Source organism: Scyliorhinus torazame, chromosome 2 (genome assembly GCF_047496885.1).
Source record: "Scyliorhinus torazame isolate Kashiwa2021f chromosome 2, sScyTor2.1, whole genome shotgun sequence".
In the NCBI taxonomy this organism is placed as follows: domain Eukaryota; kingdom Metazoa; phylum Chordata; class Chondrichthyes; order Carcharhiniformes; family Scyliorhinidae; genus Scyliorhinus; species Scyliorhinus torazame.
Genome location: NC_092708.1, coordinates 329,251,795 through 329,274,738, shown reverse-complemented (window position 1 = coordinate 329,274,738; position 22,944 = coordinate 329,251,795). Strand labels below are relative to the sequence as shown.

Below are 22,944 nucleotides of genomic sequence, written 5' to 3'. Positions count from 1 at the left end.
AGGTTCCCCTCCAAATCACTCACCACCCGACTTGGAAATATATTGCCGCTCCTTCACTGTCGATGGGGCAACATCCTGGCACTCCCTCCCTAACAGCACAGTGGTGTACCTACACCTCAAGGACTGCAGCAGTTCAAGGCAGCAACTCACCACCACCTTCTGAGGGGCAACTAGGGATGGGCTATAAATGCTGGTCTAACCAGCGATGCCTACATCCCGTAAATGAATGAAACATTAAATGTCCCTTTAATTCAGGGTAAAATTATATGATCTGCTACAAGTTCTGCTCAACATCAAGCCTGTGCGACTTGGTTACCATAGATACCAGTTACCATGGATACCAAGGGCCCGAGGTCATGTTTTATTGAATGCACATGCCAGGATTAACACCTGAAAACAAAGGCAGAGCAGATGTTCTTGAAGACTTTATCTCAGAGACAAGAACACTGAAAGAGACAGATAGACAGAATAGCAGTTGCTGAGGTCCGCAAAGAGAAATGTCTGCTTCCTCTGCTGGCTACCAGACAGAATGCTGGGAAATGTTGGTCCAGTGAAGAGAAGGAACCCACTGAGGTAATCAGGAAAGGTAAGTGGTAAATCTAATTTTGCTGTTTTTCAGTTAAAAGTGCAGTGTGTAGCTTAGTGTCTGATTGGCTGAGGCTGCCCCCACCCTAATTGCTGAGAGGTAGTTTTCAGTCACCTGAAGCCTGCTTAGTGGCACAAGGGTGTACATTGTATTCTTCTGTTTGAAGCTTAAGTAGTGGGAGTCATCCTGGTTAGCGGAGTTCTGTATAAAAGACAGCCAGAAAATGCACTCAGTAAACTTTGTGCAGGTGAAGGAGACACATCTGAGTGAGTGAGACACATCCAGAGTGGGAATTGGAAGTTGGTAATTTGGTGCAGTGAGGTAATTCGATGCAGAGGGGGAGAAGGTGCTTTTTCCCTACCATTTTGTTCTCTTTCTTCTGGCTTCTGGCCTGTAACTGTTAATCTGCAGGGAGAGAACCAAAGAGCATCCTGGGAAGGCAAGTGATTTTTATTACCTTTCCAAATTGTGGGCGGGGGGGGGGAGAGAGAGAGAGAGAGAGAGAGAGAGAGAGAGAGAGAGAGAGAGAGAGAGAGAGAGAGAGAGAGAGAGAGAGAGAGAGAACGAACTGTAAGTGACCTCACAGTAAAGCTGTGACCTGATTGGCTGGTTGGGAATCTGGCTGGTTGGGAATCTGTTAAATTTTTTTTTTTAATATTGCAAAACAAAATCTAATTGATTAACTAGATAGTGGAGTAACTAAACCCGAAGGCAGAGATCGGTATTTAGCATTTAATTTTACAGTAAGAATCATCTAGCGTCAGGGCCATATAGTTAATTGTAACTCAATCTAACAATAATTCAAGTGTTTATTTTAAATTAATTAATTAGTGCTCCAACTGAGAGATGTGGCAGATCTATGTCGCTTCCAGCGTTCCGGTCGACTACATCTGCAGCAAGTGTAACCAATGGCAGCTCCTCACAGACTGCATGGTTCAGTTGGAGCAGCAATTGGATGCACTTAGGAGCATGCAGGTGGCGGAAAGAGTCATAGGTAGGAGTTATAGAGATATGGTCCAGGCAGAGAGATGGGTGACCACCAGAAGGGGCAGGCAGTCAGTGCAGGAATCCCCTGTGGTTGTCCCTCTCTCGAACAGGTATACCCCTTTGGATACTGTTGGGGGAAATAGCCTATCAGGGGAAAACAGCAGCAGCCAGAGTAGTGGCACCACGGCTGGCTCTGATGTTCAGCAGGGAGAGTCAAAGCGCAGAAGAGCAATAGTCATAGGGGACTCTATAGTCAGGGGCACAGATAGGCGCTTCTGTGGACATGAAAGAGACTCCAGGATGGTATGTTGCCTCCCTGGTGCCAGGGTCCAGGATGTCTCAGAATGTGTAGCGGGCATCCTGAAGGGGGAGGGTAAACAGGCAGAGGTTGTTGTACATATTGGTACTAATGACATAGGCAGGAAGGGGCATGAGGTCCTGCAGCAGGAGTTCAGGGAGCTAGGTAGAAAGTTAAAAGACAGGACCTCTAGGGTAGTAATCTCAGGATTACTCCGTGCCACGTGCCAGTGAGGCTAGAAATAGGAAGATAGAGCAACTAAACACGTGGCTAAACAGCTGTTGTAGGAGGGAGGGTTTCCGTTATCTGGACCACTGGGAGCTCTTCCGGGCAGGTGTGGCCTGTATAAGAAGGACGGGTTGCATCTAAACTGGAGAGGCATAAATATCCTGGCCACGAGGCTTGTCACATGGGAGGGTTTAAACTAGTATGGCATGGGGGTGGGTACCGGAGCAATCGGTCAGAAGGTGAAAAATTTGAGGGAGAACTAGGGAATAGGGCCAGTATGGCTCTGAGGAAGAGCAGACAGGGAGATGTTGCTGAAAACAGCGGGACTGGTGGCCTGAAGTGCATATGTTTTAATGCAAGAAGTATAACAGGTAAGGCAGATGAACTTAGAGCTTGGATTAGTACTTGGAACTATGATGTTGTTGTCATTACAAAGACCTGGTTGAGGGAAGAGCAGGATTGGCAGCTAAACATTACAGGATTTAGATATTTCAGGCGGGAAAGAGGGGGATGTAAAAGGGGTGGAGGAGTTTCGCTACTGGTTGGGAAGAATATCACTAGCTGTACTGCGGGAGGACACCTCAGAGGGCAGCGAGGCTAAATGAGTACAGATCAGGAATAAGAAGGGTGCAATCACAATGTTGGGGATTTACTACAGGCCACCCAACAGCCAGGAGATAGAGGAACAGATAGGTAGACAGATTTTGGAAAGGAGTAAAAGCAACAGGGTTGTTGTGATGGGAAGACTTTAACTTCCCCAATATTGACTGGGACTCACTTAGTGCTAGGGGCTTGGAAGGGGCAGAGTTTGTAAGGAGCATCCAGGAGGGCTTCTTAAAACAATATGTAGATAGTCCAACTAGGGAAGGGGATCTACTGGACCTGGTATTGGGGAGCCCAGCCAGGTGGTAGACGTTTCAGTAGGGGAGCATTTCGGGAACAGTGACCACAATTCAGTACGTTTTAAAGTGCTGGTGGACAAGGATAAGAGTGGTCCTAGGGTGAATGTGCTAAATTGGGAGAAGGCTAATCATAACAATATTAGGCGGGAACTGAAGAACCTAGATTGGAGCCAGATGTTTGAGGGTAAATCAACATCTGACATGTGGGAGACTTTCAAATGTCAGTTGAAAGGAATTCAGGACCGGCATGTTCCTGTGAGGAAAAACGATAAATATGGCAAATTTCGGGAACCTTGGATAACTAGAGATATTGTAAGCCTTGTCAAAAAGAAAAAGGAGGTATTTGTCAGGGCTAGAAGGCTGGGAACAGATGAAGTCTGTGTGGAATATAAGGAAAGTAGGAAGGAACTTAACAAGGAGTCAGGAGAGCTAAAAGGGGCCACAACAGGTCAGTGACAAATAGGGTTAAGGAAAATTCCAAGGCTTTTTATACATAAATAAAAAGCAAGAGGGTAGCCACGGAAAGGGTTGGCCCACTGAGGGACAGGCGAGGGAATCTGTGTGTGGAGCCAGAGGAAATGGGTGAGGTACTAAATGAATACTTTGCATCAGTATTCACCAAAGAGAGGAAATTGGTGAATGTTGAGTCTGGAGAAGGGTAGATAGCCTGAGTCACATTAAGATCCAAAAAGACAAGGTGTTGGTCATCTTGAAAAGTATTAAGGTAGATAAGTCCCCAGGGCCTGATGGGATCTACCCCAGAATACTGAAGGAGGCTAGAGAGGAACATGCTGAGGCCTTGACTGAAATCTTTGGATCCCCACTGTCTTTAGGTGATGTCCCGGAGGACTGGAGAATAGCCAATGTTGTTCCTTTGTTTAAGAAGGGTAGCAAGGATAATCCAGGGAATTACAGCCAGTGAGCCTTACGTCAGTGGTAGGGAAATTACTGGAGAGAATTCTTCAAGACGGGATCTACTCCCATTTGGAAGCAAATGCATGTATTAGCGAGAGGCAGCATGGTTTTGTGAAGGGGAGGTCGTGTCTCACTAACTTGATAGTTTTTCAAGGAGGTCACAAAGATAATTGATGCAGCTTTGGCAGTGGATGTTGTCTATATGGACTTCAGTAAGGCCTTTGACAAGGTCCCTCATGGCAGACTGGTACAAAAGGTGAAGTCACACGGGATCAGGGGTGAGCTGGCAGGATGGATACAGAACTGGCTAGGTTATAGAAGGCAGAGAGTAGCAATGGAAGGGTGCTTTTCTGATTGGAGGGCTATGACTAGTGGTGTTCCGCAGGTATCAGTGCTTTGACCTTTGCTGTTCGTAGTATATATAAATGATTTGGAGGAAAATGTAACTGGTCTGATTAGTAAGTTTGCAGACGACACAAAGGTTGGTGGAACTGCGGATAGCGATGAGGACTGTCAGAGGATACAGCAGGATTTAGATCGCTTGGAGACTTGGGCGGAGAGATGGCAGGTGGAGTTTAATCCGGACAAATGTGAGGTAATGCATTTTGGAAGGTCTAATGCAGGTCGGGAATATACAGTGAATGGTAGAACCCTCAAGAGTATTAACAGACAGAGATCTAGGTGTACAGGTCCACAGGTCACTGAAAGGAGCAACACCGGTGGAGAAGGTAGTCAAGAAGGCATACGGCATGCTTGCCTTCATTGACCGGGTCATGGAGTATAAAAATTGGCAAGTCCTGTTGCAGCTGTATAGAACATAGAACATAGAAAATACAGCACAGAACAGGCCCTTCGGCCCACGATGTTGTGCCGAACCTTTGTCCTAGATTAATCATAGATTATCATTGAATTTACAGTGCAGAAGGAGGCCATTCGGCCCCCCGAGTCTGCACCAGCTCTTGGAAAGAGCACCCTACCCAAACTCAACACCTCCACCCAACACCAAGGGCAATTTGGACATTAAGGGCAATTTATCATTGGCCAATTCACCTAACCCGCACATCTTTGGACTGTGGGAGGAAACCGGAGCACCCGGAGGAAACCCACGCAGACACGGGGAGGACGTGCAGACTCCGCACAGACAATGACCCAAGCCGGAATCGAACCTGGGACCATGGATCTGTGAAGCAATTGTGCTATCCACAATGCTACCGTGCTGCCCTTAAGAACAAATAAATCTACACTATATCATTTTCCCGTAATCCATGTACCTATCCAACAGCTGCTTGAAGGTCACTAATGTTTCCGACTCAACTACTTCCACAGGCAGTGCATTCCATGCCCCCACTACTCTCTGGGTAAAGAACCTACCTCTGATATCCCTCCTATATCTTCCACCTTTCACCTTAAATTTATGTCCCCTTGTAATGGTGTGTTCCACCTGGGGAAAAAGTCTCTGACTGTCTACTCTATCTATTCCCCTGATCATCTTATAAACCTCTATCAAGTCGCCCCTCATCCTTCTCCGTTCTAATGAGAAAAGGCCTAGCACCCTCAACCTTTCCTCGTAAGACCTACTCTCCATTCCAGGCAACATCCTGGTAAATCTTCTTTGCACCTTTTCCAGAGCTTCCACATCCTTCCTAAAATGAGGCGACCAGAACTGCACACAGTACTCCAAATGTGGCCTTACCAAAGTTTTGTACAGCTGCATCATCACCTCACGGCTCTTAAATTCAATCCCTCTGTTAATGAACGCGAGCACACCATAGGCCTTCTTCACAGCTATATCCACTTGAGTGGCAACTTTCAAAGATGTATGAACATAGACCCCAAGGTCTCTCTGCTCCTCCACAATGCCAAGAACTCTACCGTTAACCCTGTATTCCGCATTCATATTTGTCCTTCCAAAATGGACAACCTCACACTTTTCAGGGTTAAACTCCATCTGCCACTTCTCAGCCCAGCTCTGCATCCTATCTATGTCTCTTTGCAGCCGACAACAGCCCTCCTTACTATCCACAACTCCACCAATCTTCGTATCATCTGCAAATTTACTGACCCACCCTTCAACTCCCTCATCCAAGTCATTAATGAAAATCACAAACAGCAGAGGACCCAGAACTGATCCCTGCGGTACACCACTGGTAACTGGGATCCAGGCTGAATATTTGCCATCCACCACCACTCTCTGACTTCTATCGGTTAGCCAGTTCGTTATCCAACTGGCCAAATTTCCCACTATCCCATGCCTCCTTACTTTGTGCAGAAGCCTACCATGGGGAACTTTATCAAATGCCTTACTAAAATCCATGTACACTACATCCACTGCTTTACCTTCATCCACATGCTTGGTCATCTCCTCAAAGAATTGAATAAGATTTGTAAGGCAAGACCTACCCCTCACAAATCCGTGCTGACTATCCCTAATCAAGCAGTGTCTTTCCAGATGCTCAGAAATCCTATCCTTCAGTACCCTTTCCATTACTTTGCCTACCACCGAAGTAAGACTAACTGGCCTGTAATTCCCAGGGTTATCCCTAGTTCCTTTTTTGAACAGGGGCACGACATTCGCCACTCTCCAATCCCCTGGTACCACCCCTGTTGACAGTGAGGACGAAAAGATAATTGCCAACGGCTCTGCAATTTCATCTCTTGCTTCCCATAGAATCCTTGGATATATCCCGTCAGGCCCGGGGGACTTGTCTATCCTCAAGTTTTTCAAAATGCCCAACACATCTTCCTTCCTAACAAGTATTTCCTCGAGCTTACCAATCTGTTTCACACTGTCCTCTCCAACAATATCGCCCCTCTCATTTGTAAATACAGAAGAAAAGTACTCATTCAAGACCCCGCCTATCTCTTCAGACTCAATACACAATCTCCCGCTACTGTCCTTGATCGGACCTACCCTCGCTCTAGTCATTCTCATATTTCTCACATATGTGTAAAAGGCCTTGGGGTTTTCCTCGATCCTACCCGCCAAAGATTGTTCATGCCCTCTCTTAGCTCTCCTAATCCCTTTCTTCAGTTCCCTCCTGGCTATCTTGTATCCCTCCAATGCCCTGTCTGAACCTTGTTTCCTCAGCCTTACATAAGTCACCTTTTTCCTCTTAACAAGACATTCAACCTCTCTTGTCAACCATGGTTCCCTCACTCGACCATCTCTTCCCTGCCTGACAGGGACATACATATCAAGGACACGTAGCACCTGTTCCTTGAACAAGTTCCACATTTCACTTGTGTCCTTCCCTGCCAGCCTATGTTCCCAACTTATGCACTTCAATTCTTGTCTGACAACATCGTATTTACCCTTCCCCCAATTGTAAACCTTGCCCTGTTGCACGTACCTATCCCTCTCCATTACTAAAGTGAAAGTCACAGAATTGTGGTCACTATCTCCAAAATGCTCCCCCACTAACAAATCTATCACTTGCCCTGGCTCATTACCCAGTACTAAATCCAATATTGCCCCTCCTCTGGTTGGACAATCTACATACTGTGTTAGAAAAGCTTCCTGGACACACTGCACAAACACCACCCCATCCAAACTATTTGATCTAAAGAGTTTCCACTCAATATTTGGGAAGTTAAAGTCGCCCATGACTACTACCCTATGACTTCTGCACCTTTCCAAAATCTGTTTCCCAATCTGTTCCTCCACATCTCTGCTACTATTGGGGGGCCTATAGAAAACTCCTAACAAGGTGACTGCTCCTTTCCTATTTCTGACTTCAACCCATACTACCTCAATAGGGTGATACTCCTCGAACTGCCTTTCTGCAGCTGTTATACTATCTCTAATTAATAATGCCACCCCCCCAAATCTTATTGAAACATCTATAACCAGGGACCTCCAACAACCATTTCTGCCCCTCTTCTATCCAAGTTTCCGTGATGGCCACCACATCGTAGTCCCAAGTACCGATCCATGCCTTAAGTTCACCCACCTTATTCCTGATGCTTCTTGCGTTGAAGTATGCACACTTCAACCCATCTCCGTGCCTGCAAATACTCTCCTTTGTCAGTGTTCCCTTCCCCACTGCCTCATTACATGCTTTGGCGTCCTGAATATCGGCTACCTTAGTTGCTGGACTACAAATCCGGTTCCCATTCCCCTGCCAAATTAGTTTAAACCCTCCCGAAGAGTACTTGCAAACCTCCCTCCCAGGATATTGGTGCCCCTCTGGTTCAGATGCAACCCGTCCTGCTTGTACAGGTCCCACCTTCCCCAGAATGCGCTCCAATTATCCAAATACCTGAAGCCCTCCCTCCTACACCATTCCTGCAGCCACGTGTTCAACTGCACTCTCTCCCTATTCCTAGCCTCGCTATCACGTGGCACCGGCAACAAACCAGAGATGACAACTCTGTCTGTCCTGGCTTTCAACTTCCAGCCTAACTCCCTAAACTTGTTTATTACCTCCACACCCCTTTTCCTACCTATGTCGTTGGTACCAATGTGCACCACGACTTCTGGCTGCTCCCCCTCCCCCTTAAGGATCCTGAAGACACGATCCGAGACATCCCTGGCCCTGGCACCCGGGAGGCAACATACCTTCCGGGAGTCTCGCTCGCGACCACAGAATCTCCTATCTATTCCCCTAACCATTGAATCTCCTACAACTATTGCTTTTCTATTCTCCCCCCTTCCCTTCTGAGCCCCAGAGCCAGACTCAGTGCCAGAGACCTGGCCGCTAGGGCCTTCCCCCGGTAGGTCATCCCCCCCAACAGCATCCAAAATGGTATACTTGTTTTGAAGGGGAACGGCCACGAGGGATCCCTGCACTTTCTGCCTGTTTGTTTTTTTCCCCCTGACTGTAACCCAGCTATTCTTGTCCTGTACCTTGGGTGTGGTTACCTCCCTGTAACTCTTCTCAATCACCCCCTCTGCCTCCCGGATGATCCGAAGTTCATCCAGCTTCAGCTCCAGTTCCCTAACACGGTCTTTGAGGAGCTGAAGTTGGGTGCACTTCCCACAGGTATAGTCAGTGGGGACACCGGTGGTATCCCTCACCACCCACATCCTACAGGAGGAGCATGTAACTGGCCTAGCCTCCATCCCCTCTTACCTTACAGAATATAGCTGCTGTGTGGACTAACTAGATCTCCGCCCTCCGACTCTGCTCCCAGTCAGCTACACTTCCTGTAAACTCCTGGCTCTCTTCGCACTCTTTGCGGAAATGTCGGAAACAAAATGAAAGGAGCACCTTACTCCCTCCTCACCTAACTCCCTCGGTCACCAAACTCTCACTATCGCACTCAAAAAGCACCAAATTCAGCACTCCCTCGGTCACCAAACTCTCACTATCGCACTCAAAAAGCACCAAATTCAGCACTCCCTCGGTCACCAAACTCTCACTATCGCACTCAAAAAGCACCAAATTCAGCACTCAGTGCAAACAAAGTCTGCACTGTAGGGGATCACTTTTATACTGTGAATCTAGCCTCTGTAAAACTGGCCTAATCCAATTAACTAATTAACAAGCTCCAGCTGCAAGTGCCTAGAAGTAGAAGCCTGTTTAAAGCTGATTGAAAATTCACCTTCTTCTAAACCAAACAGCAACTTTTAAGTTAATTAACTAAATAAAAGAAAGACTAAACTTTAGATTAAAATGAAGCCTTATACTCCCTCGGTCACCAAACTCTCACTATCGCACTCAAAAAGCACCAAATTCAGCACTCAGTGCAAACTTAGGACCTTAGTTAGGCCACACTTGGAGTATAGTGTTCAATTCTGGTCGCCACACTACCAGAAGGATGTGGCGGCTTTAGAGAGGGTGCAGAAGAGATTTACCAGGATGTTGCCTGTTGTGGAGGGCATTAGCTATGAGGAGCGGTTGACTCAACTCGGTTTGTTCTCACTGGAACGACGGAGGTTGAGGGGCGACTTGATAGAGGTCTATAAAATTATGAGGGGCATAGTCAGAGTGGATAGTTAGAGGCTTTTTCCCAGGGTAGAGGGGTCAATTACTAGGGGGCATAGATTTAAGGTGCGAGGGGCAAGATTTAGAGACGTACGAGGCAAGTTTTCTACCAGAGGGTAGTGGGTGTCTGGAACTCACTGCCGGAGGAGGTGGTGGAAGCAGGGACGATAGTGACGTTTAAGGGGCATTTTGACAAATACATGAATAGGATGGGGATAGAGGGATACGGACCTCGGAAGAAGTGCAGAAGATTTTAGTTTTGACGGGCAGCTTGGTCGGCAACGGTTTGGTGGGCCGAAGGACCTGTTCCTCTGCTGTACTTTTCTTTGTTCTTTGTGCAGTGTTATTTAAGGACACTGGTAGATTCACTGTCACTAGGCTGGGAGAATGAATAACCAGAGCGGGCCTTAATGCTGAAAGTCAGTTCACAAATTCTCAGGAAACTGAGGGAAAGGACCTTCGACAGTCATGGAAGATTATTACTCAGCAAGGCAGGGAGAAGTAACCCATTGGAAGCTGGGAGTAAGAATATAATCTTTTGGGGTTACTGGTCACATTAAGACATCAAATGAAATGAAAATCGCTTATTGTCACAAGTAGGCTTCAAATGAAGTTACTGTGAAAAGCCCCTAGTCGCCACATTTGGCGCCTGTTCGGGGAGGCTGGTACGGGAATTGAACCGTGCTGCTGGCCTGCTTTCAAAGCCAGCTCTTTAGCCCTGTGCTAAACCAGCCCCAGGTTGATCTTTTCTAGATTTGAAATATTAGTTGCCCAAGTAATGTTGCTTTGTTTTTAAACAGTAAAAATGTTTAAATTTTAAATCTTGTTGTGCAATTGCCTTAAGTCGGTCACTAGAAATTCAAATATCTTTTTAAAAGTTTATCAGCCTTTACAAGGATCATAAGACTCACAAAAAATGCACAGGAAATAAATTCTTAAATTTAAAAACAAATGTGAGCGCAAATGCAAAAGGCACTTTAGGAGTCAAGATACTTTAAAACACTGCAGCTATGTTAAATTCAATGAAAGACACTGTTCAAGCTGGAGCAGCTTGCGTAATGCTGACCTGCTAGTAAATAAAGACAGAACACGATTCATGCCGGAATTGGGTAAAAACGGATTAGGCTACCGTATTCATTCTGAAACAAAGCTGCAAATAAAAAAACGTCCAGATACAGATCACTTCATAAAAAGACCAATTGATATTCGAAGCCAGACAATGGGATCATACCACATCAGAGTGGCAAGCAAAGTTCTCCTTTCCCCATTTCTTGTAGAATAAGCATAACCGCATTGCCTGAAATTTCTTTGAATTTATTTAAAAGTTAGTCTTCACATTGATATGGCAACACATGCTCAATTCCTCGAGGGGTTTCTTCATTCCAACTGAGCACACATAGAACAGTGAACAATTCAATTTTAAACAGTTCTAGAGTAGAGCTTGGGCCAGTGTATTCCCATGAAGCCATACTGAAAATGAAAACATATTGGTACAATTATGAGGTTGATATGATTGTGTTTTGGGTCTTTTTAATTTAAGATAAAATGAATGGAGTCATATGACCTTGTCTGCACCTGCCTGGTAGCAAGTCAGGATGGCTTGATTGTGAGAGATTAAACAAGGTCCACATTGTTTTACTGGAAAGAAGGTGCAAGGTGTTTACACTTGGAGATGATGTCAGCAGACTGTGTATTAATAGACTGACAGCCTTCAAAATATCAGCAGCCTGTGTATTAACAGACTGACAGCCTTCAAATTATAAGAACGGGTCTCAAGGATAACTAAACAGCATTTCTACCTAATACAATGACCATGTGATTCGCATTACCAGGGAAATGGACTGGAGACAAAGAATTTCTAAGTAAACCCTCAGGAACCAAGAACTGTTTGCAGTTTTTTGTTTTGTTTTCTGGTTTAAAGCATAATTTTCCTACAAAAAGGGTTTAGTCAACATTGCTTTAGTCTTTTGTTACAGTAAAAAAAAAAACATATATCGTCAGTGAGATATTAAATTTATGTTTGATTTTCTTTAAAAGTTATGTCTGATTATAACAATATTGATTTGACCAGTTTTCTATTCATTAATTTCATATTTTGTACATTAAAAGTAAATATTCAAATCTTAAATGTAAATTTATTATTGAACAACTTTTTAAAAAATCTTTTAAAAACAAAATCAAGGAATTATCAATGATCTGGTATACACAAATGTTGCACAGAGCAAAATAAACCACATTGCTTTGCCTGTCAGCAAAAGGAGCTGATTAATTCACCACAAATGCATGACCACATAAGAAAAGCAGCCGCTATGTGCTGTATTTTCTCTAATACAACTCAACTACAAAAGGCAAATTTTTAATACTTAAATTCAAATTAGTTTGTTCGTTATTGTGGAGAAGGAGTCATGAACAACCCAAAACAAACACGCCCTTTTCTTTTTGATTAATCGATAACACACTTCATAGATATATTTACAGTGTCCTTTATGTAGACATTCAATTCCCCCGCAACCAGCCAAAGATTCTTTAGTCCCAAGGGTTTATTGCCAATCTACTCTCTCAGCTTGGAAACTTTTTGTTTAATAAATGTTTTATTAAAGTTTTAGCTTGGAAACTTTAACTTTAGAACTGTCTTTCAAGGTACAAGCTCTCCTGGAAACTTCAACCGCCAGGTAAAGCTAGGCAAATCTTCCAGCTTATTAACTCCTCACAAATTTGGTCTGTTGAATTGGAGCACAAGTTCCTATTTGCTTTCCTGCACAGTAAACCACAAATTTTCAGCCTCTAGCTACTACCTCTCTCTGGGACCTGACAGACTAGCCTGGTGTTTCAGGGATATCTAAAACTCTTCTCTTCTCAAAGTCCATTGCCCTCGCAATAGGAATCACATGGTCTTTGAATGTAGGTAGAAATGCTGATCAGCTATCCTTGAGACTCCATCTTGGCAGTAAATGGACCATTTAAAGCACAACTGTTTTCAATCTAAACACTTTAAGGATTTTGGAGGCCCTGAGACTGTTAGCTCACAGACTGCTGCCATCATCTCCAAACGCCATGCACCTTCTTACCAGTAAAACAATCTGAGCCCCATTTAATCTCTAGCAATCAAACATCCCAGGCGTGCTGTCAGACAGACTTCAAATAAAGCCACATGACTCCCGTCATTTGACCTAGTCTCAAAACACAATCATATAACCCATGCAATTCCTTTGGAATGAATTGTTATTGTTAACATTTGTGCTTGCTCTTCAAGGCTAAAGCAATTGTGTGTAGATGCCTTAGCGCAGTAATCTCCAAGAAAACATGATTTGTGCATAGTCATGGCAGTGGACAAGGGTGAAATTCAAAACAGAATTGAACGATCTATTTTGGGATGTTACATCAAAAAATAGAAGTTTTAAATTGTAAAAAGATTAATTCTGTAAATTGCTATGTGCAATAGAATATTAGATTAAATTGCTAATGCCATTTATTATCCATATAATGGCCCAGCGTTCAACGGCTGACTGACGAACTGGGTACAAGGGCGGTTAGACAACGATAATGGAGCGGCAAGGTAGCACAAGTGGTTAGCACTGTTGCTTCACAGCGCCAGGGTCTCGGGTTCGATTCCTGGCTTGAATCACTGTCGGTGCGGAGTCTGCATGTTCTCCATATGTCTGCGTGTGTTTCCTCTGGGTGCTCCAGTTTACTCCCACAGGTTCCGAAAGACGTGCTGTTAGGCAAGTTGGACATTCTGAATTCTCCCTCGGTGTACCCGAACAGGTGCCGGAATGTGGCGACTAGGAGTTTTTCCACAGTAACTTCATTGCAGTGTTAATGTAAGCCTACTTGTGCCAATAAAGATAATCAGAAAGTAACTCCTCTGACCCATGTCTTAATTTTAACCTTGTCATTTTTTTAAATTTAGAGTACCCAACTATTTTTTTTTTCCAGTTAAGGGGCAATTTAACGTGACCAATCCACCTAGCCTACACATCTTTGCATTGTGGGGGTGAAACCCACGCAGACACGGGAGGAGTGTGCAAATTCCACACAGTGACCCAGGGCCGGGATTCGAACCCGGGTCCTCGGCGCCATAGGCTGCATTTCTACCCACTGTGCCACGTGTTGCCTGTTAAACTAGTCTTTTGAAAAGGAAATGGGGTTCTACTTTAAATATGGAGATTGGGTACAATCAGGAATTGATCTGCAATTTTAGCTGAAAGCATGAGCTGGAGAGCAGTGATAGGACTTCCGGTGGCGGCAATGGAGCAAGTGGTCATGCACAGTACGGCTCCTGCCTGGAGACAGAGGTTTTGGTCCCTTATTCCCGAATTTCAGGGAATTTTGGTGGAAAGGTTGTACGGATAGTGGAGGGGGGGGGGGAAATCAGTTCTCCACCAGATGGGAATGTCTACAGGGTATTGAAGTCAACAGAAGACAGCGCGAGCCCTGTTGGAGGAGGAAACACGTGGCGCAGCATCAACTGGAAAGATGGCAGAGGGGGAAGAGTAGTCATCGACTGGAAAGCTGCCAATGGATCAGTTGATGAGTTCATCAAAGACGAATTTCGGCAGCAGCGTAAAGAAATGCATAGAGTGACTGGTTGAAGGCGATTGAGGGGGAAGTGGGACTTTGAAACAGGTGGAAGCACCTAGAGGCGCAGGGGTTGACGATGCAAGAGGTGGAGAAGACAGTGTCCCACCAGAGCAACTGGATTGTGTCACTGGAAGCGAAGATGGCGACCCTGGACGGCACAGCAGTTAGCACTTCTGCCTCACGGCTCCAGGGTCACGGGTTGCAAGTGGGAGTGGTAACGCAGCCGATATGTGAAATGGGTTTGGGCAAGGACAGGGTGGGGGGCCATCTTGGGTGGGCCCGATTCAGAGAGAGAATAGGGGGGGGGGGGGGGGAAGAGAGCTTCCAGTGAAAGCCATGACAGGGAATGTCCGCAGGCTAAATGGGCTGGTTAAGCGGTCCCGGGTGTTCGCGCACCTGAAAATTTTGAAAGCTAGGATGACTTTCCTGTAGTGAACGCATCTCCGGGTGAAAGATCAGATGAGACTGAGAATGGGGTGGGTGGTGCAAGTGTTCTACTCGAAGTCGAGAGGAGGGGATCGCCGTACAGCTGAATAAAGCGGAGTCTGTGGAGGGACTCCAGTGGCATTGGTGAGTGTATCTGTGCTTAATTATGATGACGCTGGATTTATGAAGCAGCTGCGAGGAGCGATTCTGAACTTGAATTCTCACCAGCTGATTATGATGGGGTGGGGGAGATATTTTAATTGTGTAATGGAGCCAAGGATGGATCGGTCTAGCCCCATGTTGATGGGAAGGTTGAGAATGGCACGAGAGCTGGGAAGGTTTGTAGAGAAACAGGGATGGTGGATTCAGAGAGGTTTGGGCACCCGGCAGAGAGGGAGTATTCCTTCTCGTATGTATACCAGGTATATTACTGGATTTACTTTTGTGTGGTGAGCCGGTTGGTGCTGATGGGGTGGAAGAAGCATAATATGCGGGTATAGTAATTTTGGAGTGCAATCTAGACGCGAGAATTGCGAGCATAGTGATTTTGGACTACGCCCTGTGCTACCTAGACACAAGACTTCGTTTGGGTCAAGCGCAGAGGCTGGAGGTTGGATTCAGGGCTTTTGACAGACAAGGTGTTCTGCGGGAAGGTAACAGCTGTGATTAGGAATTATGTTGAGCTCAATCAGAATGCGACGGTATCAGCAGCCATGTTCTGGGAGGTTTGAAAGCAGTGGGCGGGGGTGAATTCTCGTTCAAGGCCCATAAGGACAGGATAGGGAGTGAGAAGAAGCGGTGATTGTTGGATGAGATAGTTGAGGTGGATAGGAGGTATTCAGCGGCCCCTACGAAGGAGTTGCTGGCTAAATAAAGAGGCTGCAGGGGCAGTTTGACTGGTTGACGACAGGAAGAGCATTGGGTCAGCTGCGACGGACACTAGGGTGCAATGAGTATGGGGAGAAGGCGAGCTGTATGTTGGCCCATCAGCTGTGGCAACAGGCAGCGTCAACGGAAATCCTGCAGGTGAGGGGAGTGGTGTCAGATCAGAGAGGATAAATGAGGTCCTCAAGGCCTTTTAGGAGAGGGGGGTGAGTCCAGATCCTTGCCGGGTCTTCCTGGAGTTGGAGGAAGCGAAAAGGCAGACACTGGAGGAACCATTAGGGTTAAGGGAGGTGATGGAGTGCATCTGCATGACAGTCGGCAAAGCGCCGGGGACGGAATGGCCTTTTGGGGGAATGTTATAAGCAGTACATGACGGAATTGGCACACCCATCTTCTGGTTATGTTCAATGAAGCGGTGGAGAAGGGGAAACTGCCAGATATGCTGGCATAGGTGTCTATTTTGATGATTCCAAAAATGGGGAACGATGCGCTGGAGTATGGGTCCTATAGGCTCATCTCGCTGCTGAACATGGACGTGAAAGGTATTGCCGAGAAGGTTGGAGGGGTGTATACCGGAGGTGGTCGCGGAGGGCGAAACTGAGTTAATGAAGGGGACGCTTTCTAGTATTAGGAGGTTGCTAAATGTAATTATCACCCCATTAGGGGTGTGGGGGCAAGTGCTGGAGGTGATTGTGTCAGTGGACGCAGAGAAGGCCTTTGGCCAGTTGAATGGAGTTATTTGTTCAAAATCCTGGGGAGGTTCAGGTTTGGGCCAAGGCATGTGACGTGGGTTCGGCTGTTGTATGCGACCTCCACGAAAGTGTGCGAACTAATGAGACAAACTCTGGGTCTTTTCAACTGCATAGGAGAACGAGACAGGCATGTCCGCTGTCCCCACTGCTGGTCGCGCTGGCGATTGTGCCCTTGCCGATGGCACAGGCCACGGCTGAGTGGCGGAGATTGCAAAAGGGTCAGGGAGCACCGGGTGTCACTGTATGCTGATAACATGTGCTGTTCATGACGGACCTGCTAGAAAGCACAGGTAGAACCATGGGCTTGCTGAAGAAATTTGGGCCTTTTTGGGCTATAAATTCAAGGTTGGAAAAAGCGAGGTCTTCCTACTAAACGCTTTGGGTCGGGGGGGGGGGGGGGGGGGGTAAATCTGCTATTTAAGGTGGCAAGGAAGAGGTTCTGGTATTTGGGGATCCAAGTTACCCATGAGTGAGCCATGATGCACAGTTGGGGGGAGGTTAAAAGGGACCTTAAAGGGTGAGATACTCTACAGGTGGTAAAGATGAACATACTGCCAAGATTCCAGTTTTATTTTCAGTCCTTCCCAACTTTCCTCCCCACGGCCTTTGTTTTGGAAGGTAAATACATTAATCTCAGAATTAGTGTGGGCTCACGGCACCAAGGTCCCAGGTCTGATCCCGGCTCTGGGTCACTGTCCGTGTGGAGTTTGCACATTCGCCCAGTGTTTGCGTGGGTTTTGCCCCTACAACCCAAAGATGTGCAGGGTAGGTGGATTGGCCACACTAAATTACCCCTTAATTGGAAAAAATGAATTGGGTACTCTAAATTTAAAAAAAAAGAATTGGTGTGGGCAGGGAGGGTGCCACAGGTTAGCAGGACTCTATTGCAAAGGCAGAGGCAGGAAGGGGGTCTGGTGCTCATGTCGGTGATGACTCCACTCTGTGGGAACCATAGGTTTGCGCCGAAGAGGATGGATAGGATGTACAGAAGATGGCGGCAGGAAAGGTTAGTGCGCATCAGGGACATGTTGTGGGAGATGTTCGAGCTACCATGGGGAGCGAGTTCAGATACTGGTGGGGCAGGACTTTGCTCATAGGGAGTTGCCCTCATTCTCTTAAGGCGGTGAATATACACTTTGGGAGAAAATTTTGCTCCCAGATGAGTGGGGAGATGGTAGGATTGGGGACATATCATAGAATTTACATTGCCGAAGGAGGCCATTCGGCCCATCGAGTCTGCACCGGCTCCCGGAAAGAGCACCCTACCCAAGGTCAACACCTCCACCCTATCCCCATAACCCAGTAACCCCACCCAAAACTAAGGGCTATTTTGGACACTAAGGGTAATTTAGCATGGCCAGTCCACCTAACCTGCACATCTTTGTGGGAGGAAACCGAAGCACCCGGAGGAAACCCACGCACACACGGGGAGGATGTGCAGACTCCGCACAGACAGTGACCCAATCCAGAATCGAACCTGGGACCCTGGAGCTGTGAAGCAATTGTGCTTTCCACAATGCTACCGTGCTGCCCCTAAATGCAGTATGAGTAGGACCAATATGAGTAGTTGTGAGAGAAGAGTGCAACCTTAGTGAAAAAGATCAAGCAGAAATGCGAGGAGTGGTTGGGGAGGGAGCTAGGTTGGAGACATTGATACGAAACAATGCATCGAGTGAACACAACCTCCTCAGGAATGAGTCTTATACAATTTAAAGTGGTGCATAGGGTCCATTAGCTTGGATAGAAGATTGACTAACCAACAGAACGCAGAGTCGGGATAAACAGGTATTTTTCTGGTTGGTAAGATGCAGCTACTGGGGTGTCACAGGGTTCGGTCCTCCGGTCCAACTATTTATATATTAATGACTTGGATGCAGATATAGAAGGTACTATAGTTGACACTGTTCAGAACATGTGAACAATATTATATCATTAGGAAACTGGGCAACAGTAAAATACAGAAAACATTATGCAAGTTCTTACCACTCTCTTCTGCGGAAAACAAAACATTTTGTTTTGTCATTGGGAATGGGCTACTAATGTTCTCAACAAGGTCTTGGATTTATTGAGGAGTTACTTCCCAAGTACAATTCAGTCACAAGTTCAGCATTACCAGTTACAAGCATTGACCAATTGTAAATGCTTGAATTGTGTTTCAAGAGTCAGTTAAGAATAATTAATATCTAGTTTTATTCAATAAAATTTAGAAATGGACTCTTAAAATCCCGTGTGAAAAGACTAAATTACCTCCTTGAAAGTTAGATCAAGTCAAATTAACCAGTCCAACTAAAAACTAGAATTTATATTCATTTTAGATATTCATGCAATTCAATCAGAAACTATTGCAAATATTGAAACTTGTCAAGAGAAGTAGTTACAGCACAAAATCCACAAGTTTAAATTAAGGAAACACTACAATTGAATATAATGAAGTAGCTACGGTAACAAAATTAAAATTATGTGGCCAATTCTAGTTTGCCTGCAAACGGTCATATTTCAGTGATCAAGCAACGACACAGATGTGCTCATGGTTGGTCTCATAGCAACATTTTTCAGAGGGTCACATTTCCTTGCTGAAGAATTCAGACTTGAGCAACATTTCTTCTCAGCAGGTATTTTGGACATGCTCAAAAAAAGTACAGTCCAGTATAAAATAATATTTTTATGGTAATTTCATTTGAATCCTTATAAAATGGTCCCAAAAAAATTAGCAATGATTTTTGCCCTTTTTCTGCTGTCTAAAGGCACAAGAAATGTGCAAAGTGTTATCATTTTAATTTGTAATACTAGTAAATGATGAAGTACCAGAATGATGAAGTACCAGAGGGTAACTTCCTTAAAAAGGGAAGAAATGGAAATGATTAATAAAAATTCAACAAGCTTTGCCAAAAGCAGATATTATGAATATGAACAATTTAATATACAAAAGCAAAATATTGCGATATGCTAGAAATCTGAAATAAAACAGAAAATACTAGAAACAGCAGGTCTGGCTGTGACTGGGGGGAAGAGAGAGAGAGCGGGGGGGGGGGGGGGAGGAGAAGAGAGAGAGAGAGTGTTAATCTTTCAGGTCTATGACCTTTCACCAGAACAGATTTCAATTTTTAAATAGCAAAATAAACAGTAATTTGGAAAGCACGTATATAGGCCTAAAACATCAACTCTCTTCTTCTCTCTACATAGGTTTGTTATGCTGAGTATTTCCAGTATTTTCACCTCCCACTGCCTGGGGAAAGCAGGCAGCATAATCAAAGACCCCTCCCACCTGCTTACTCACTCTTCCAACTTCTTCCATCGGGCAGGAGATCCAAAAGTCTGAGAACACGCACAGATTCAAAAACAGCTTCTTCCCCGCTGTTATCATACTCCGAAACAACCCTCTTGTGGACTGACCTGATTAATACTACACTCATATATGCTTCACCCGATGCTGGTGTCCATTACATGATGTACCTTGGTGTACCTTAGTGTTGCCCTATTATGGATTTTCTTTTTATTTTATTTTATTTTCATGTACTAAATGATCTGTTTGAGCTGCTCACAGAAAAATACTTTTCACTGTACCTCGGCACACGCAACAATAAACAAATCCAATCCAATTTTAAAATATATTTCACAAAAATTCACATCCTTAGAATATGTAGCATTTGCCGCCATCAATTTTAATGAAATTCTGAACTTCCTCAGTCAGGTATTTTATAAATGTGCTGCGGTGAAGCAAAAGCTATTACAGTAAAAGCATTCAGATGCTAAAAGCTTTATTATTGTAGTCAGTCATTCTTCCCACAAAACAGATGCAACAGCAGCACCACTGTGGAGAGAGTATAAATGAAAGTATGACAAGCTTACAGAGGCAATTTTCATAAATGTGTACACTATAATGAGAAAAGCCAGATATTAAAGTCTATGGACATACAAGATGGATTACAGATGGATAGACATTATGAATCCTGATAAACATTCCCTCTAATTTTCTTTCAGAGTGTGAGTTTAGTACATAGCCCTTTAAATTCCTTTGCATAAATGAGCTAATTTTAAAGGGATCAATACATGCATGACCGGTGCAGAGTTTTGGTTTCTGCTCAGCCGTACAGGTCAGAAGGAACCTCAACACTAATCATGGAGAATTGTTCACTGGAGAACACAGATATAGGATGTTTGCTATATCTCCTGCCAATCCAGACAACAGAATAGGTCAGATTACACCATCTTGTGTGGACTAAAAAAGTTTTCTAGATCTGTTATCAGAAACAGATAAAACATTAATACTTATGACATGATTAAAGTATTCCCCGGATTATTTACTCCTGTCCAGCAAAATAACCCCCACCTCATTTCACAGCGGGCTTGTGTGAAAAAACAACCTGGGGTAGCAGGCTGTAGGGTGAACAATGAACTCTTTTATTGGCGAGGAATGTAATGGGAATAGTATGGGGTTACCTCAACAAACTTTTAACCTTTGCAAATACCGATAAATCGCACTCTGCCAGATCACTTTGTTATTTTGCTACAACAAAAAACCAAGTTTATGCTGCAGAATTGAATAGAATCAAGAGCAAGCAGAACATCAAAAGATAATGTCCTTGATTTTGCAGTCAGTGGTGAATAAACAAACATCCCCATGCGGGGATGACAGCAAATAATTTTCCAACATTAATTAAACCGACAATAATAGAGAAGTTATAAATTCCCATCAATATTAAAATGAAGACTGATTAAATGACAGGAAAAGTAGAAAAGTTTGCACTGCAATGAGTGGTGATTAGGAATCTAAAATAGCATGGCACCTTCTGGGGATAAAGGACCTGTGAAAATAGGAAAAGAAACTGCATCTCCCCTTGACCAAGCAAATCCAGGAAACTTTACTGAGACATAAGAGTATGAAATAGGAAGTGTAAGTTTGTATAGTCAATAAAATGGAAATATGATAGAGAAAGAAAGATGCAATTAAGCAATGAGACTAAATAAAAAAATATTTTCTGATTTTCATGTTCTTCATTAATTAAAAAGTTTGAAGGAATGAGAAAGTAAATGGTCAGCGCAATAGTGGTTGTCTGGTGTTAATTCAGTCTTAATCACTCCATTCAGGACTTCCGGTTGCGGCTTGGCAGAGCCAAGCCGCACATTCGGCAGCTCCCGCTAAAAACTGACTTTTGGGCTCTTTTCAGGGCTCCCAACGGTATTTTTTCGACGTTTCCCGGTGTGGGAAGGAGATTGCAATAGTTCCCCAATAGTGTATGGCTTGGACCAGGAGCGGGGCAACTAAAAAAAGTGGTGGTGAACCCAAAGAAGGTGCAAGGGAAGAGCAGCAAAATGGTGGCGGGCGGGGACCAGGCAGCGCGGATGCAGTGGGCGCAGGAGCAGCAGCAGGTTATCCAGCGCTGCTTCAGGGAGATTAAAGCGGACCTGCTGGAGCCGATGAAGGTTTCTATCGACAAGCTGCTGGAGACACAGACAGCCCAGGGGGTGGCGATCCGCGAGGTCCGGCAAAAGATCTCAGACAATGAGGACGAGATCTTAGGCCTTGCAGTAAAGGTGGAGGCGCACGAGGCGCTCCACAAGAAATGGCAGGAACGGTTTGAGAAGATGGAGAATCGGTCGAGGTGGAAGAATTTGCGGATTCTGGGCCTCCCGGAGGGGTCGGAGTTGGTGGCATATGTGGTCATCAGTCTAAACTCGCTGATGGGAGCGGGGTCCTTCCAGGGGCCCCTGGAGCTGGAAGGGGCCCATAGAGTGCTGGCGAGGAGGCACAAACCTAACGAGCCGCCGTGAGCGGTGCTGGTGCGGTTTCATCGGCTCGCCAATCGGGAGTGCGTGCTCAGATGGACCAAGAAAGAGACGAGCAGCAGGTGGGAGAACGCGGAGGTTCGCATATACCAGGACTGGAGTGCGGAGGTGGCGAAGAAGAGGGCCGGGTACAATCGGGCGAAGGCGGTGCTGCACAGGAAGGGGGTGAAGTTTGGCATGCTGCATCCGGTGCGACTGTGGGTCACCTGCAAGGACCGGCACCATAATTTTGAGTCTCCGGAGGAGACGTGGGCCTTTGTCCAGGCCGAGAAGCTGGACACAAACTGAGGGTCGGGATGGGTGGTCGGGGATTGCTGTTGGGGTATTACACTTTGAGGGGGGTTCTTTGCTCTTATTTCTGTTTGGTTCAATGAGGGTGGTTAGGGTGGGTTGGGCACTGTTTTGGTTGGGTCTGGGTGGGCAGTTGGAGGGGGATAAGTAAATGGAGTAGGGGTGGATGGCCGGTAGGGGGGGGGGGGGGGCCGCGGGAGAGGGTGAGGCCCGAGTCGGGGGTGAGGGGACTGGGCCTGTAAAAGGAGCGGCGACAGAGGTGGCGGGGCCGGGCAGGTGGAAAGCGCGGGCTTTTTCCCGCGCTGAAGGTTGGAGGGGGCAGGGCCAGGGAAGCGAGGGTTCTTTTCCCACGCTTGGGATGGAAGGGGGAGGCGGAGAG

At 45.6% G+C, this 22,944-nt stretch overlaps 1 protein-coding gene and 1 long non-coding RNA gene across 4 annotated transcripts in view; one reads left to right on the top strand and one right to left on the bottom strand.

Annotated features, from left to right (window-relative positions):
• Window positions 1-22,944, bottom strand: part of map4k5 (mitogen-activated protein kinase kinase kinase kinase 5) — a 309,224-nt gene that overhangs the window by 239,137 nt on the left and 47,143 nt on the right. The gene's annotated exons all lie outside the window — the stretch shown is intronic.
• Window positions 464-22,944, top strand: part of LOC140401429 (uncharacterized) — a 32,354-nt gene continuing 9,873 nt past the window's right edge. Inside the window, exon 1 of the long non-coding RNA XR_011938099.1 lies at window positions 464-586. This is a non-coding gene — a long non-coding RNA (uncharacterized lncRNA). The remainder of the gene's footprint in view (window positions 587-22,944) is intronic.